At 39.7% G+C, this 18,507-nt stretch overlaps 1 long non-coding RNA gene across 1 annotated transcript; it reads right to left on the bottom strand.

Annotated features, from left to right (window-relative positions):
• Positions 1-3,273: 3,273 nt before the first annotated feature.
• Positions 3,274-17,381, bottom strand: LOC120521984. Its single transcript, XR_005632244.1, has 4 exons — positions 17,265-17,381; positions 13,266-13,290; positions 9,159-9,192; positions 3,274-3,357 (listed from the first exon to the last, which is right to left on the bottom strand). It is a non-coding gene; the product is annotated as an uncharacterized LOC120521984 (long non-coding RNA).
• Between the last annotated feature and the right edge of the window lie 1,126 nt (positions 17,382-18,507).

Consider the following 18,507-nt stretch of genomic DNA (forward strand, 5'->3'; position numbering starts at 1 on the left):
CCTAAAATGGTTTTAATTAATACTCGCTCAGCAGTAAACAAGACATTTCTGTTGAATGACTTTTTCTCCTCGCAAAATCTGGATTTTATGTTCATTACTGAGTCATGGATTAAATGTGGTGATCTTACCCCCTTCGCTGAGTTGGTCCCGGTAGACTGTACATTTTAATTCCCCGCCAAAACGGACGTGGGGGTGGGCTAGCGACTGTTTTGAAAAACTCTCACCGTGCGCAGTGTTCCTCGATCTCTCCGGATATTTATACCAGCTTTGATGCTCAACTTATTCACCTCGACTGGAACGGTCCTATCTGCCTAGGGCTGATTAACCGTCCTCCTCACTCAGATAAGGACTTTCTTCAGCAATTCACTGACTTTATTGATAATATTGTTACTAAATTTGATCGCTTTTTATTGATGGGCGGTTTTAACGTTCATGTGTGTTGTCAGTCAAACCCTCTCTCGAGGGAATTTCTTAATCTAATCGAGGCTTTTAACCTGACACAGTGGGTTAAAAGTCCCACTCACATTCATGGACATACTCTTGACCTCATCCTCTCTTATGGAGTTGATATTACTGATGTTATTGTCTCTGACTTTATGCTCTCTGATCGCAAGCCTGTTTTATTTTCCATGTGCCTTCCTAGCCTTCCTTATGTTTCTTCTAAAGTGACATCTCTGACTAGGGTATACTCACCTCAGTTTAGTGTTAATTTTAGTCAGTGTTTTACAAAGCTTTGTTCTCATTTACTGTTGGACTCTCCATTATCAGACTTGGATGCAGACGAACATCTCAGTCTGTTACAAAATGCCTGGCTTGATGTAATGAATGAAACTGCTCCTTTTAAACCTCTTAAGCTCAAACCTAAATCTGAAGTGTGGCATTCTGCAGAGACTCGGCTACTAAGGCAGATTTGTAGAAAGGCTGAGCGTAAGTGGAAAAAGGACAGGTTACACATTTCTCTACAGCTGTTCAAAGATAGTCTATCGGCTTATCAGAGAGCTACCAAATCAGCTAAGGCAACCTATTTTTCTAATTTAATTTTGCATAATCAGTCTAGACCTAAGGTCATGTTTTCTGTTATTAATTCTGTTGTCAATCCCCCGGGACACACTGGGTCAGTTGCTTCTGTTGCCCTTTATGAAAGCTTCTCGAGATTTTTTAAAGACAAAGTAAGTAAACCTGGTCTGGGAGCCCATATCTTTCTACCAAGCAGCCTGCTCCTCTGCCGTTGTCTATGTCTTGGGATACTTTTGAACCAGTCTCTATACAGTCACTCAAAGATACTATTGTTAAACTGAAGCCATCCTCCTCTCCATATGACGCTATCCATCCTAGATTTTTAATACAAATCATTGATTCGATCGGACTGGGCTTAGCATCCTTTTTTAATAAGTGCCTCTCAACAGGCGTGGTTCCTTCTAATTTGAAAGTGGCTACCGTTACTCCCCTCCTCAAGAAGCCTTCACTCGATTTGTCAGTTTCAAAAAACTATCGCCCTATCTCGGTCCTACCGTTTCTTTCTAAGGTTTTGGAAAAGATTGTGTTTTTCCAACTTCAATCTTTTCTTGCTTTAAACAATTTGTTTGAGCATTTTCAATCTGGTTTCAAGGCCCACAATACCGAATCAGCCCTCTTGAGAGTGTTAAATGACATCTTTTAGCCACTGATACGGGGGATTCTGTGGTCCTTGTTCTATTAGATTTATCAGCTGCTTTCGACACTATTAATCATTCGATATTACTAAATAGACTAGAGTCCTGGGTGGGTCTTTCTGGCACAGTTTTAAAATGGTTCCAGTCATTTTTATCTGATAGAAAATACGTGGTTAGGCTAGGAGACTTCTCCTCCTCGACGTCCTCTCTCTCCTGTGGTCTTCCTCAAGGCTCTGTGTTGTCTCGTACTTTATTTTCTCTGTATATGCTACCTCTAGGCTCTATTTTTAGAAATCACGGGGTATCATTTCACCTTTATGCTGATGACACACAAATTTATTTACCTTTTAAGAAAAATGATCCCCTGGCTATGAATGCCTTGTTATCTTGTTTAGATGAAGTTAAATCTTGGCTATCCTAAAACTTCTTATCTTTAAATGAAGAGAAGACTGAGGTGATAGTCTTTGGCCCTTCTGAACATATGAAGGCCCCGGAATTTGACCTGGGACCTTTATCAGCTTTCAGGTCTTCACAGGTTCAGAATCTGGGTGTCCTGTTAGATGACTCATTAAAACTTGACAAACAAGTCTCTGCCGTGATCGGATCGAGCTTTTATCAGCTTCGCACGCTTGCAAAAATTAAACCTTATCTCACTGACAAGACCCTGGAGATGGCCATACATGCTTTTATTACATCTCGCCTCGACTATTGCAACTCTCTTTATTATGGCATCTCCAAATCCCAAATTGCCCGTCTTCAATTGGTCCAGAACGCAGCTGCTAAATTTCTTTTAAAAAAGAAAAAAATGGATCATGTGACTCCGCTTCTGAAGTCCCTTCATTGGTTGCCTGTTCAATTTAGAATACATTTTAAAATCTTATTATTTGTTTTTAAAACACTACACCAACAAGCACCCATCTATTTATCTGAATTGCTTCACCAATATACCCCCCCTGAGAAGTTTGAGATCCGGTGATCAGAACCTTCTTTTAATTCCACACTCCAGACTCAAGCGTAGAGGTGACCGTGCTTTCTCGGTAATTGGGCCTCGTCTTTGGAATGGTCTGCCCATTGAAATCCGAATGGCTTCTAGTCTGACTATTTTTAAATCTATTTTAAAAACACATCTGTTCTCTCTGGCTTACTAGGCTTTATTTTGCCTACCTAGATGTGTGTAAGTGTAGATATATGTATATGTATAGATATATTTATACAAATTATTTTTATGTGTTTCTGCTGTGCTTCTTTTGGCTAAATCGTATATTTCTATTTTATGTTGATGTTTCTAAATGTACAGCACTTTGGTCAGTCGTGTGGCTGTTGTAAATGTGCTATATAAATAAACTAAACCTAAACCTAAACCTACACCTCACTGCTAAGACTGTTGCCCCATGAACCGGCTTCAGATAAGTGGTGGAAAATGAATGAATAAATACCAAATGAATCATCAATAAAGGGGATTGGATAACTCACACAGGGTGCTTACAGTTGTTTTATAACAGTCATCAAACTTGACTCTTCACAAGAAATTGTCTGAAATCAAAAGAATCCATGAGAGCCATCATGGCAGAGAGACAAATCTATGTTATCAATTTGGATTAACAATTGAAGACACAAGGAATAGGTATGCATGACTACTTTATTAATTGACTACACAGTGTTTTTAGTGATTCGCATCTTCAGTGTAAACTTGACATCTCTTCATCTGAGGAGAAAGGAGAAACAAGGATGAATGAGCAGATTACAGAAAATGTAACAATTAAACATTCAGTCAAAGGACTGCAGGACAACAAATGGACAAGAAGGCCAGGTGTCAACACAGGGGATGACTCTAAGGAGCTAAGATGGGTTACAACACAAGAGAAGATTTTTAACAAACTTAATTAGACATGAGTGAAACGATTCACATAAAATAGGATTTGCAGAGAACATTAGAAGAATAAGAAATTTCACAAACAAGAGGAGACCACTCAGTCCATCAAGCCTGTTTGCTCATTTGTCCGTTTGTTTAGCTCATCACAAAGCTGTTCCAACTACGTGTGAAGTGTGCTGGATTAAGAAAGTATTCAGTCCCCTTCACTATCTGCACATTGTATGGTATTGTAAATTTCAATTTTTGTCCATCAGTCTACACTCAATAACCCAAAAGGACAACATAAGAACATATTTTTCAGAACAGTTTGTAAATTGTTAAAAATCTAAAGCTGAAATCTCTCATATATTCCTAGAAGTACTCTGACAGTTTGCTGTCACTCCACATAGTGGTTAGGTGTATCCTGTTTGCTTTAGTTAGACCTCTGAAAACTTTGCAAGATGCTGACAAATTAGTTCACACTTTTGTTTTCAGTCGGATAGATTACTGTAACGCACTCCGCTCAGGACCACCCAAAAAAGACATCAAACAATTATAACGAGTGCACAATGCAGCTGCTAGAATCTTAACTAGGAAAAGAAAATCCAAGCACTTCACACCAGTCTTGATGTCACTACACTGGTTACCTGTGCCATTTAAAATTGACTTTAAAATACTGCTTATGGTTTACAAAGCCTTCAATAATCTGCTCCATCCTATATCTCACAATGTCTTTCACCTTACACTCTAAATGAGAACCTTAGATCTTCAAATGAGTTTCTGCTTATTATTCCAAGAGCTGAATTTAAAAGAAGTGGCGAGGTGGCCTTCTGCTGTTATGCACCTGAAATCTGGAATAGCTGACCAATAGAAATTCGCCAGGCTAATACGGTGGAGCACTTTAAAAAACTGCTAAAAACACATTATTTTAACATGGCTTTATCATAGCTTCATTTTGGTGAAACCCTGATATTCTGCATATGCATTTAGTTATCATTTTTTTTTCATATCTTCACAATCCATACTAACCCCTGCTTTCTCTGCTGTTCTTTTTCCGGTTTTCTGTGGTGGCGATTTGTGCCACCACCACCCAATCAAAGCACTGTGCGGTCTCTACATTGATGGATTGATGACCATCATTGTCAAATTCTTCCACATGAAGCTTGAAAACCATGAAGACTTATTGAGAACATTTATGTTAGAGGGGGATGAGTGGTCTCGTGGCCTGGAACCCCTGCAGATTTTTTTTTTTTCTCAAGGCGTCTGGAGTTTTTTTTTTTTTGTTTTTTATGTCCTCCCGGGCCATCGGACCTTACTTTAATTCTATGTCAATTAGTATTGCCTAATTTTATTTTTTATATGTTGTCTTTTTTCTCTTTCTTCATCCTGTAAAGCACTTTGACCTATATCATTTGTAAGAAAATGTACTAATAATAATATAATAATTTTTTTTATTTATACAGTGATCCCTCGCTATATCGCGCTTCGACTTTTGCGGCTTCACTCTATCGCAGATTTTAAATGTAAGCATATCTAAATATATATCACAGATTTTTCGCTGGTTCGCGGATTTCTGCAGACAGTGGGTCTTTTAATTTATGCTACATGCTTCCTCAGTTTGTTTGCCCAGTTGATTTCATACAAGGGACGCTATTGACAGATGGCTTTGAAGCTACCCAATCAGAGCATGTATTACGTATTAAATAAAACTCCTCAATGATATATGATATGCTTCCCGCGCGGTGCTTGATTGTTTGCTTTTCTCTGTCTCTCTCACTCTCTGACATTCTCTGCGCCTGACGGAGGGGTTGTGAGCAGAGGGGCTGTTTGCACAGAGGCTGTTTGCCTAGAGGATACGGATGCTCCTCTAAAAAATGCTGCTTTATCGCGGTGCTTCGGCATACTTAAAAGCCTAAAAGCACGTATTGATTTTTTGATTGTTTGCTTTTCTCTCGCTCTCTGCTCCTGACACGCATTCTTTGAAGAGGAAGATATGTTTGCATTCTTTTAATTGTAAGAAAGAACTGTCATCTCTGTCCTGTCATGGAGCACAGTTTAAACTTTTGACTAAAGGGTGTTATTTCATGTCTAGAGAGCTCTAATAATGTTAACAGTGTGGGAGAGTTTATAAGGGTTTAAAATATATAAAAATAACCATACAAACATATGGTTTCTACTTAGCGGATTTTCATCTATCGCGGGGGGTTCTGGAACGCAACCCCCGCGATCGAGGAGGGATTACTGTATAGCGCTTTTTCTCACTGCTTAAAGCACTCAAAAATTGGAGGTTAAGGGCCTTGCTCAAGGGCCCAACAGAGCAGAGTCCTTTTTGGCATTTACGGGATTCGAACCGGCAACCTTACGATTGCCAGTGCAGATCCCTAGCCTCAGAGCCACCACTTCACCTGAAAAGAGTTTGTTATGAGGGGGCACCTGGATATATAAATATAAATAATAAAACTATATAAATAAATGTTCTTGTTGTATAGTGATCCTTGAGCTGTGCTGAGAACTTTACTAGAGTCCATCTGTGACAAACTGACTAGATTGGACATCTTTTAGAAAAGCACACATGTGTCCCCGTGTATAGAAGGTCCCACAATTCAAACTGCATGCCAGGACAACCACCAAGCAATGAATTTGAAGGATCTCTCTATAGAACTCCAAAAACAAATTGTTGTGAAGCATGAATGAAGCCAAAGTTATCAAACCGTTTCTAAACCTATGACTGATCAAAGTGACCTCATAAATGTTAAATGGAAGAAGTTTGGAACCACCAGGACTCTTCCTAAAGCTGGCCGTCCGGCCACATGGAGTTACCAGGCAAGAAGAAAATTAGACAGAAAGGCAACAAAAAACCCAATTATTGAATGCTAAGATATGAGAACTTGCCAGAAGGATGACCATCTTTGCAGCACTTCATCAATCAGGTGTTTATGGTAGAGAGGCTTGACAGAAGCAGAAGGCATACAGCAATTTAAAGGACCATTAGAGCTTTAGGAAATAGATTCTCTTGTATGATGATGATAAAATTTAATTATTTGATCCTGTCTAATACCATCCCTAAGGTGAAACATGGTAGTAGTAGAATCATGCTATGGGGATGCTACTTAAAGACAGGGACAGGGAGACAGGTTAGAATTGAGGTAAAGATAAATGCAGCGAAATACAGAGAGGTCCTTGAAGAAAACCTGCTCCAGAATGCGTGACACTCCAGACTGGGCATATGGTTCACCTTTCAGCATTTCAATGACTAAAGTGTACAGCCAAAACTAAAGCTATAGTGGCTTCAGGACAAGTCTGATTGATTGATCCATCAAAAACACAGACTTAAATCTCGCAGAACATTGAAAATAGAAGTTTACAGATGCTTTCCTTCCAGTCTTACGAAGCTTGAGGGGATCTATTAGGATCAATGGGATAAACTGCCAAAATCCAGATGTTGCAAGTTTGTAGAGACTTACCAATGAAACTGACCAAAGATGCTTTTATAAAGTACTGCATTAAGGGTGAGGACACATAAATGAATGAGAAGTTTCAGTTTTTGATTTTGAATATATTTTCAAAGCTTTCTGAAAACATGCTTGTGTTTTGTCATTATGGGTTATTTTGTGTAGACTGATGGGCAAAATGGTAAATTTGTTCATTTTAAAATTAAATCTACAAAACAATAAAATTTGAAGAGAGTGAAGAAGTCTGAATACCTTCTGAAGATAATGCAAGGCACTCAATTCTCATGAGAAAACAGTTCTTTCAGTTTTTGAGTGAAACGTACTGCCTGAAACATCTTGAAGAAAGAAAAGCAGAAAAAAAATTAAAAGTGTGAACCACCTGTGACATCACTTTTCCGGTGTCTGTCCACCTGGACCTGCCTCTTCTTGCCTGGCCTGTACTTAATCGGAAATGTCGCCATATTCGATCAGTCACTCTTGACACTCATGTCTTTGAAGGCGTTTCTTTCTTTCTTAATGTGTTTATACTTCACGTTAGTTTTTTATTTATATGTGGTTTGCCTGCAGCTGCCCCAACTCTTTATGCTTGTTGGGATTTTCATTACAACAGTTAAGCCCGTGTCAGACTCGGGGTAACATGTAATGATCCACTTTATATTGTTAAGCCCAAATAACTCAAGGGACAGTATTCTGCTGTCATCTAGTGGATGAAATAACATCATGGTACAAAAACTAATTTTTCTATATGTTCTACCACTTCATGGTAACTCTATTGTAATTCTTCAATATGTCATGACTGGAGCAGAGCCTTCATTCAAAAACACAATGGCAAATAAAAAGCCCTACAGTAAATTTTAGAACAAACAGAAAGTGAACCATTGCTTGAATCGTGCAGTAGTGACGATGATGTGAATTGATCATCAAACATTGACATGGATAGTGAAACTAACACCTGTCTAGTAGATTGCGTCCTGCCTTGTTTTGTTGGTGTTCATGTTTGGAGTCTTCTTCTTACAACTGCAGCCAATCCTGCTAACTTTCTTGTTGTCCATTTATGAGTAACTCCACTCTAAAGATGCCTGTAGATCATGATTATCAGGACTATTTATGATTTGTCGATGACAGTTTGGTGGACAAAATAGTTGCTGAAATGAACTGGTATACTGAGCAGTGTTGGAAAAGTCAAAGTAAACCATTTGCTTGTCGCAGTCGCAGACAGCCTGACACTACAGATAACATATGGGTATTTTTCAGTCTCCTGATACAGCAGGGTATAGTGGGAAAACCAGTCCAGAGATGGTGCTGGTCCACAAACTAATTGATACCCATCTTTGATGAAGTTAAGACTGAATATCGTTTATCACTCATTATGAAATACCTACATTTCACTAATCATGATGACTATGATGAAGTTAGTCATCCAGAAGCAGAACTGTACATACTGTGTGATGTGTATGAGGTGATCATCAAAAATATACCCAATTGTGACTTAAGTATTGACGAAACATTCATGGGTTACGATGGAAGGCTGTCTAGGAAACAGAACATCACATTAGATTAATGTGAAAGAGAACAGGCCATTCAGCCCAATAAAGCTCAGTTCTATCCACTGAATTCTTCCAAAATAACATCATGTCAAGTTTTGAAGGTCCCTAAAGTCCTACTGTCTACCACACTGCTTGCTAACATATTCCATGTATTTGTGGTTCACCATGTGAAGAAAAACTTCTTAATGTTTGTGCAAAATTTACCCTTAATGAATTTCCAATTGTGAAACCATGTTTTTGATGAGCCAATAATACTTACTTTAGCCGAGCTTAGAAGATGACCATCTGGCATGCATGTATGTCACCAGTCATGCATAGGCAACATAAAAAATATTACAAAATAAATCTTTTGACGATTGCTTGAACAGTGCCTATGTGAGTTGGCAACTGTTACTAAACAATTTGCGCAAAGGACGTGCACTAAATCTGAACTGATACCTCAGTGGACATGTGACTTATCTCTTCTACTGCGATTCTGTTAACAGTTTGGTATTCACATGTTTCTGTTACACATAACATTTTTTGTTGTTGAAAATAAAACAAACATTTTTGCCCATTGTTGTCACACTACGGAGGTTACCCAAAGTTGATTGGGACACAGACAGAGCAAACACAACGACAGACTCATATGGTACTCTCACACTCAGTGCCTTACCTTTAATAGTTTCAACACATTTTTCCTATAAGTGCTGCAAGAGAAGTCAATGATTAAAATCATATACTCTGAAAAAGAAATGTGCAACATTCTTCAAAGGAATAAAATAAACACAAATAAATCAAAGATATCTCACTTAAACGTTAACACTTCAGGTGGATTCAAAAAACGCATAATAATTATGAGACCCAAGAAATTCATTAACCACAAATACTACTACTACTAATAATAATAATAAGAATTCTTTACATTTATATAGCACTTTCCTCATTATTCAACTTTACATAGTGAGTGGGGAGCTTCACTACCACCAATGTATAGCATCCACCTGGATGGTAGAACAGCAGCCATTTTTGTAGCAGTATGCTCATCACACAGTAGCTGTAATGTGGTGAAGGGGTGAGAGATACCCAAGGCCCAAGGGGTGAGAGAAGCCAATTAGAGACAGGGGATGATTTGGGGACCAGATTGACTAGGCCATGGTGGGCAATTTAGCCTGGACATTGGACTACTATCTGCTCTTTTATGAAGGATCTGTTATGAGCACAGAGAGTCAGGACCTCAATTTTACATCTCAGCTGTCATTTTTACAGCTTTGGACAAATCATCGCTGCTATCACTGACTGCAGAAGCTCACAGTTTTGTATTTTCCGTTGGCTTCTTCAATAAGAAACTCATATCCTCTGTGTTGTGCTGATAATTATACACACAGATATTATACTATTTCTGCATTGCACCCCACCTACATTTTGAACTGTATTGTATTATCTTTTCTTTGCACTGTAATTTTGCAGTTTAGTGCAGAATAACAAAACTGCTCAGTTATGCTGTAATAACAATAAATTGAATTAAAAAAGAGCTATTGGGCCATGGGTGGCACCAGCTAAAGAAGTTAGTCAAGAAGAAGCAAAAGAAGAAGACTGGGGAGGGGAAAGAAAAGGGTAAATTAAAGGTAAGAGTGGGAATACTGAATATTTAGACAATGACTGGGATGAGAGAGACATTTGGCAGATTAGATGGTGTGACGGATTGCTCACATGGGCCAGTATAATGCAAGAACAGGGGGAGACAACGTATTAGGAATACATGTTCCCCCAATTTGCTAAGTAGCAGGATCACTGGGTGATGGTACTTGTACGGACACCTGCAAGGCATGTTGGGAATTGTAGTCGAGTGGAGGAGCCTTGCTGGGTTTTGTGGGGTCACCAGGGGATCCAGCTGGGATATATGACTTAGAAATGCTTCCAACAGGTTCTGCCCTGGCACCGGAAGTACTTCCATATTTAAGATAAAAGGAGCAGCTCAACCTCATCCTAGCAAGTCAGAGATGGCTGTGGAGGATGGACAAAGCTCACCTGAGAGGTGTGCAGAAGAAGAAAGAGAGAGAAGATAAAGAATTGTGTTGTGTTTCAGCTACAAAGAAACCTTTAATAAGGAATTTTGTACAAATAAACCTTTTGATTATAGCCAGGACTTGTGTCTGGGGTGCTGCAACACCATGGTCACAATGGAAAGGAGGAATGTGGGAGTGCTATTTGTGCAGTCATTACATGCAAGGGACATGCCATCGCTGTGTCTCAGGGCCTCATGCATAAATGTACGCATATGCCTGTTCCATGCTCACAACTCAATGTATAAAAACTAAACTTGGCATAAAGGCGCACACATTTTCATGGCAGCCTCACACCATACGTACGCAGTTTTCTTCTTTGTGAACAGGCAGCACCCAGGGTCAAAGCAGTGCTACTGCTTCTGTGTGGTTCCCCCTTTCTTTTTAGATTTGTATCAATGATGCGGGTTTTATCAATTACACCAAAATGAATTACATATCATTTATAAATTTAAGGTGCTTGATTGAAATCCTTTCGGGGCATTCTTTGGACTCCTTTGGTACTTTGTCTGTCCGGAAAACCCTTGGGTACCATTGGACTGACTTTGAGTCAAATGAGTGGTTGTTCTTGGAGTCCAGAATGAGGCACATTACCTGCATTGTGAGGGAGCGTCAGTCATGGCACTACGGCCATGTGGCAGGTTTCCCCGAGGATGAGCCAGCTCGTAAGATCCTCATTGTTGCATACATTGTTGAGGCTGGACCAGGCCAAGGCGTTGCCCACGTAACACCTGGTTGCGGCAGATAGAGGGTTATTTCTGGAGGGTGGGACTGTGCCGCATGTCTGCCTGGGGGGTTGGCAACCGGGATCCCTCGTTGTTTCGTCGTGTAGTGGGTGCGGCAACACACTGCACCAGTGCATGCTCCCCAACTTGACTTGATTTGATTGTAATCAATCTGTAACAATATAATGATGCATGGAACATCCAAACTATTCAAACTACCATGGCTGCTTTAGCTTTGTTAGAAGACACTGCAACTCAAAGAATTTGAAGACAGCATGAAGTTACAGATGATGATGACTGGCTTCTAAGTTGATTTAGATGTACAAGAGCTGTCCTCTTTGAGCTCTGTGATGTTAGAATACCAGGATTTATACTTGATATCATTTTAATGATGTAATGCATTAAAGTATGTAGATTACATTTAAGAGAAAACTTGTTAACTTCATTTAAATAATGTATGCCTTTAATAATTAAACATGTAGGGGCATGCTGGCGTAGTGGTAGACAATACCTGGCACCCCATCCAAGGATTTGTTCTGCCTTGTGCTCTATGCTTGCTGGGACTGCTGAGACCCTGAATGGTTAAACATATATAACTAAGATTTTTCAAGGTTCCTTAAACATTTTGAAGATGTTCTAAGCCTACAGCTGGTTCTATATTTATTATAGATGCTTATTGTATATATCACATATAGTCCTTGACCCCGAAGTGCTCCTGTCCTTCTGTCCATGTGATTCAATAGCACTTCCAGGTCAGATGAAGAGTTGTATTTTTCTTCAGCCTGGAAGTACTTCTGTTCTTCCGTTCCCGTAATTAGGGAGTACCTCCGGGTTATATGGGAAATAAAAATCCCTGTGTCTCCCTGCAGCATCACACAGCGGCACCCACGGCACCCAGCAGGGCTGTGAAGCCAAACTCCATCTCCCATGGTGCCCTTGGAATCCGGGGCACCTCTAAGCTGCAGGGAAGTTTCCATCTAGCTTCCTGGATGTGTCGACCGGGTTGAGCTGCCGGCCGTCCATCACAACGTGCAGAAAGAAACTGAAGGACAGGAATTGTGGGTTGGTACGTTTGACAAAGACAGCACTGCTGCAATAAATTATTCCATCTAGAGTCGCGTACGGGAGGCAGGAACAGTCCCTGGATGAGGCGCCAGTTCATTGCTGCCATTGCGCCACCATGCCCTGAGATGTTTAATACATACTTTAATGCATTTCATCATGAAAATGATATCAAGTATACATCTTAGCATTCAAAAATGTTCAGAGAGCTGTAATATCATGAATAAAATGTATTCTGTGTGGCGATCACTGTCTGTGCACTCCTGTCAGGGTAAAAGAAAGCCCATTAAAGAAGCATGGAGCGATTAATGACCTGGTAGAGGAACACTACAAAGCATAGAAAGCATTTAATGGGCTACTTTAGTTACGATGGGATTTGGTAAACTCTAGTAAATTAAGCATCAATTTTAAAAATAAGATTATGACGTTCAAGTTGAATGACAAAATAAACTCAGAGATTAGACCTTTTTTTCTTCTCTGTGCCCTATTTTATTTATTCTCTGTGCCCTATTTTTGTTCTTCTCTGTGGCCCTATTATGCTTCCGTATGATATTTAGATACTTGCCTTTTCACATTTCTAGTGTTGTCCACATGCCTTCTTTAAGTGTGAATTCTACTGAAGGTGTTATACTTGAGGCCCCCAGACGTTATATAGAGCACTGAAATGAAGTGACCATAAGTGTTGACATTTCTATATGGTGTGACCGAAATGTATGCAAATACTCTAACATGATAGTCTCCGATGTGCACTTTAATCACATCTGATTTGTTTGATTTGCAATTTTAAACTGTGGATCAGAGGGGGAAATCAAAGAAGAATGTGTCTTTGTCCCAAACATTATACAGAGCACTGCATAAACAAGCAGAACAAACCATATTGAATAATAAGGTAAAGTTCAAATTTGAATTAGGTTTATATGAAAATCTTACTTTTTTTGCAGGCGTTCGGAGCTCCCTGAAAGAGAAAAACATATGACTGATCAGAAAGGTAAAGCATTGGACTTCAGTTTTCTATATCAATGATAACTTCACATGACAATCGCAGAACACTGAAAATGAAATAAATTCAAAATGAAGTATCCCTGATGGACACTCAGATGACAGAGAGACATTCACATGGCTATCTCTACTGCTATGGACTGATATGGTAATGTGTTAGGAATGAAAAGATGCCACATCGTTTGATTGAAATGAAAATTATCAAACTACAGAGGGCTGATTTCAAAGACACCCCGAAAATAAAAGTGAAAAGATGATGCGACAGGAGAGTCCATTTTGCTGAAATTTCATTGCAACTCCAAATCATACTCAGTAGTTTGAATGGCCCCCACATGCTTGTATGCATTCCTGACAACGTCATGGGGGGTAATGCTCCTAATGAGATGACAGATGGTGTCCTGGGGGATCTCCTCCCTGATCTGGACCAGGGCATCACTGAGCTCATGGACAGTCTGAGGCACCAGATGGACCGAAACATAATGTCCATGAGGTGTTCTATTGGCGAGCATGGGAGTTAGTCACTGGTATCAATTCCTTCATCCTCCAGGAACTGCCTACATACTCTCGCCACATGAGGCCGGGCATTGTCGTGTTCCAGGAGGAACCAGGGACCCACTGCATTAATATAGAGTCTGACAATGGGTCCAAGGATTTCATCACGATACCTAATGGCAGTCAAGGTGCCGTTATCTAGCTTATACAGGTCTGTGCGTCCCACCATGGGTATGCCTCCCGAGACCATCACTGACCCACCACCAGATCTGGTCATGCTGAATGATGTCATAGGCAGCATACCATTCACGTCTGTCACATATGCTTAAGGTGAACCTGCTCTCATTTGTGAAAAGCACAGAGTAATATTGGTGGACCTGCAAATTCTGGTATTCTATGGCAAAATGCAATCAAGATCCACAGTACCAGGCAGTCAGCACAGGGCTCACAAGAGGACGTTGGGCCCTCAGGCAACCTCATGAAGTCTGTTTCTGATTGTTTGGTCAGAGACATTAACATCAGTTGGCTACTGGAGGACATTTTGTAGGGCTCTGGCAGTGCTCATCCTGTTCCTCCTTGCCCAAAGGAGCAGATACTGGTCCTTTTGATTGGTTAAGGACTTTCTACTGTCCTGTCCAGTTCTCCTAGAGTAACTGCCTGTCTCCTGGAATCTCCTCCATGACCTTGAGACTGTGCTGGAACACACAGCAAACCTTCAGTCAATGGCACATATTGATGTGCCATCCTGGAGAAGTTGGACTACCTGTGCAACCTCTGTAGGGTCCAGGTATCACCTCATATTACCAGTAGTGACACTGACCGTAGCCAAATAGAAAACAAAGGAGAAACAGTCAGAAAAGATGAGGATGGAAAAAAGTCAGTGACCTCCACCTGTTAAACCATTCCTATTTTGGGGGTCGTCTCATTGTTGCCCCTGTAGTGCAGCTGTTGTTAATTTCATTAACACCAAAGTATTTGAAACTGATTAACAACCCCCTCTGCTACTTAACTGACCAGATCAATAGCCCAGAAGTTTCATTGACTTGATGCTATACTTTGATTAAAAAGTGTTCCTTTAATTTTTTTGAGCAGTATATATTCACCCATTAAAGCTAACACCCCAGAGATCTTGTTACCTTTAGATGCAGTAAAAGCATTTGATATGGTTGAATGGGACTCTCTATTCACCACGATGCACAAATTTGGGTTCTGCTCAAACATATGTGCGTGGATCAAACTACTTTATACCAGTCCAGAAGCCTCAGTTCATATTAACAACATTATTTCAGACTAGACTATGTGGTACCCAACATGGATGTCCTTTATCACCGTTGATGTTTGCAATCACCATTGAACCTGTGGCTGTATACTTTCAGAAAGAAATAAAGGGGATTCTCAGACAAGGAGTTGAGCAGAAAATATCACTTTATAGAGATGATATGGTACTGTATATATCTGACCCACACAATTCATTACCAGCAGTCCTAAAAACATTAGTAGAATTTCAAAAGATATCTGCACTTTAAGTCAATTTGAATAACAGTGTGCTTTTTCCAGAGAATTCTCTAGAATGCAATATTGGACTGGACATCTTCCCATTTATCTTAGCATATTAGTTTCAATATATAGGGGTAAATAATACAAGTAAATTTAAAGCTCTTTTTCAAGAAACTTTTGTTTCCGCATGGAAAAAAAATGAAACAAGCCTTGAATAGATGGTCTACCTTCCATTTTACATTAACAGGAAGAATCAACTTTAAGATGACCATCCTTCCCAAGCTGCTCTTCCTATTTCAAATCATCTCCATGTACATTAACAAATAATTCTGTAAGAAATTAAAATCAATCATAACTTCTATAACAACCTCATAAAGCAGAAGGGGGCACTGCACTACCAAACTTAAATTTTATTACTAGACAGCAAATATACAAGCTATAAACACTTGGACAGCAACACAAATTGATGAACATACACAAGCCTGGTCTGTAATAGAAGTAAAATCTTTCAGTACTTCTTTAAATTCTTTGCTCTGAGCCCCAGTTAACACAAACTACCGTCATTACACTAATAATCCCATTACCCTTCACTCTCTCAGAATATTAAATCAATGTAAGAAGCACTTAAGACAGATTAGTTTTTATCTGTTGCACCTCTAAATGACGCCCACCTTTTTCCACCCTCTCAAATATACACAGTATTTAATGTCTGGAAAATGTGTGGGATTAAAACACTTAGAGGCTTGTACATAGATACTGTCTTTACATCCTATTAACAATTACTCTTCAAGTACAACTTCTCATCAACACAAGTTTTTTACTACTTTCAAGCAAGAATCATTCCTGAACAGAACCTGTCTAATTTTGTCATCTTCCACCTTGTTCTACACCAGATGAATTATTGATCAGTATTGAAGACTCAGCTAGTATCTCTACAATTTATTAAAAAATGTGAAGTTCCTTCCTTTCAAAGATCCCAGGGTACATTTGGGAAAGGATCTCTCAATTAATATTTCAGTAAAGAAGTGGAAGGCAGCCATGCACAGAATACAATTGAGCTCCATATGTGCAATGCATTAAATCGTTCAACTTAAAATCTTTTATTAAGTGCATTTATCTCATTTAAAATTGTCCAAAATGTTCCCAGGGCAAGATTCAACCTGTGAACGATACCATATTGCTCCATCTTGCTTCTTGGTCTGGACCACATGTTTTGGTTGTGCACCAAATTAACAAAATTTTGGCAAAAATCTTTGAATGCCATTCAGACAGCCTTGGTATCACAATCCCTCCAAACCCATTAAGAGGTGTGTGTGGTGGGCTCACAGATGGGCTTACATTGGCGAGGGACAAGCAGACAGTAATCGCCTTTACTACTTTATTAGCACGTAGTCTTATCTTGCTCAACTGGAAGAATCCCAGCCTCACCACTCTTAAGTCAGTGACTGGCTGATGTTCTATACTACTTGAAATTGGAAAAATTCTCACTTAAACGATCCGTTCAAAACTTTTTAAAAATATGCTAGGATCTAATCATCAACATTTTAGAATAGGCTTCCATTTCAGGAGAAAACGTTAGCCTCCGTTAGCGTAGGTTCAGTTGCTGGCTCTTCTCTCTTTCTCTTTGGTGGAGTTTGAATTTTGTTTTGATTTGTTAAGTTTGATGGAATGTCATCTGTTTCTGATTAAAATCAATTAAAAAAATCTGCAGATGTTAAATGTACACAAGCACTGCTCTCCTGCTAACTCCATAGTTGTTTATACAGCATGTAAAGTAAAAATTGAAAATCAGCAAGAATTTAAAAGCATTTCATTCAGTTAGCTGCTATGTCTGAGAAGACTCTCCAATATTCATTTCAAGTTTATGTTGAATTAGCTAAACTGACTAGAAATATGGAAGGAGTTGTCTAGTAGATTATTTAATAGTAGAATAATACTCACCGCAGCCACAAATGCAACAAGCATAGCGATGGTGGCGAGGAGGCAAACTGCTTTCACAGTGAACATGGTGATGATCGTCTCAGAGGATGAGGTCTCAGGATCTCTAAACGCTTGGGTGTGTTATGCACTTTTATATATTTAGACAATGCAAATACATCAATGATGAAATAAAGAAGTGATCTCACTAATTTGCATTGGTGTGTAAGATGGGCACATAATACAGCATTTGTTACTTTATCAGTAATTCACAAAATCTGACTATTTGGACTATTTAGTCAGTCAGTCAGTCATTTTCATCCATCCATTTTCCAACCTGCTAAATCCTAACACAGGGTCACGGGGGTCTGCTGGAGCCAATCCCAGCCAGCACAGGGCGCAAGGCAGGAGAAAATCTCTGAGCTGGGCTCCAGCTCACCGCAGGGCACACACACACCTACACACCAGGCACACACTACGGACAATTTAGGACTGCCAATGCACCTAACCTGCATGTCTTTGGACTGTGGGAGGAAACCGGAGCACCTGGAGGAAACCCACACAGACACGGGGAGAACATGCAGACTCCATGCAGGGAGGACACGAGAAGTGAACCCAGGCCTCCTTACTCCCAGGCAGCAGTTCTTCCACTGTGCCACCGTGCCACCTTTGGACTATTTAATGTAGCTTTATTAAGCAACATCTTTATTACAGGATTTTTACAAAAGAGAATAAATGATGCACTTTAAAGTGCAGAGGCAGCATTTAGTTCTGAAATGATCAAGGCAGAGAACCTAACAAATAGTAAAATACAGTAAGTCAATAAGTACAAATAAATCAATTATTATGAGCTCAGGATGTAAACTTTTTCAAAAGTGCATGTCTCAGACATACTGAAAAAAAACAAAGATATGGAAAGCAGTGGGCCTGAGTGGAGTGGAAGCCAAATATCATGACCTGAGCAGTGGCTGAAGTGGAATAAACATCTGGCAGCACTCCTTGTGGTGCATCATGTCCTGCTTGTGTGACCAGTAGGGGGTGTTGTTGCACCCCAAATGCCCAGACACAACCAAAGTGACAAAAGTCCCAGATTCAAATAAAAGGTTTATTATAAAAATTACCTTAACAAAAGGCTTCTTGGTAATAATAACCACACTACACGCACAACTCTGTTCTTTCCTTTTCCTCCACTCGTCCCAGGTGAGCTTTTTCCTCTTCTAGCCGTCTTCACCTCACCAGGTCGATGTCCACCAGGTAGTTTTATCTT

This window comes from Polypterus senegalus, unplaced genomic scaffold (assembly GCF_016835505.1).
Source record: "Polypterus senegalus isolate Bchr_013 unplaced genomic scaffold, ASM1683550v1 scaffold_4847, whole genome shotgun sequence".
NCBI classification, from domain to species: domain Eukaryota; kingdom Metazoa; phylum Chordata; class Cladistia; order Polypteriformes; family Polypteridae; genus Polypterus; species Polypterus senegalus.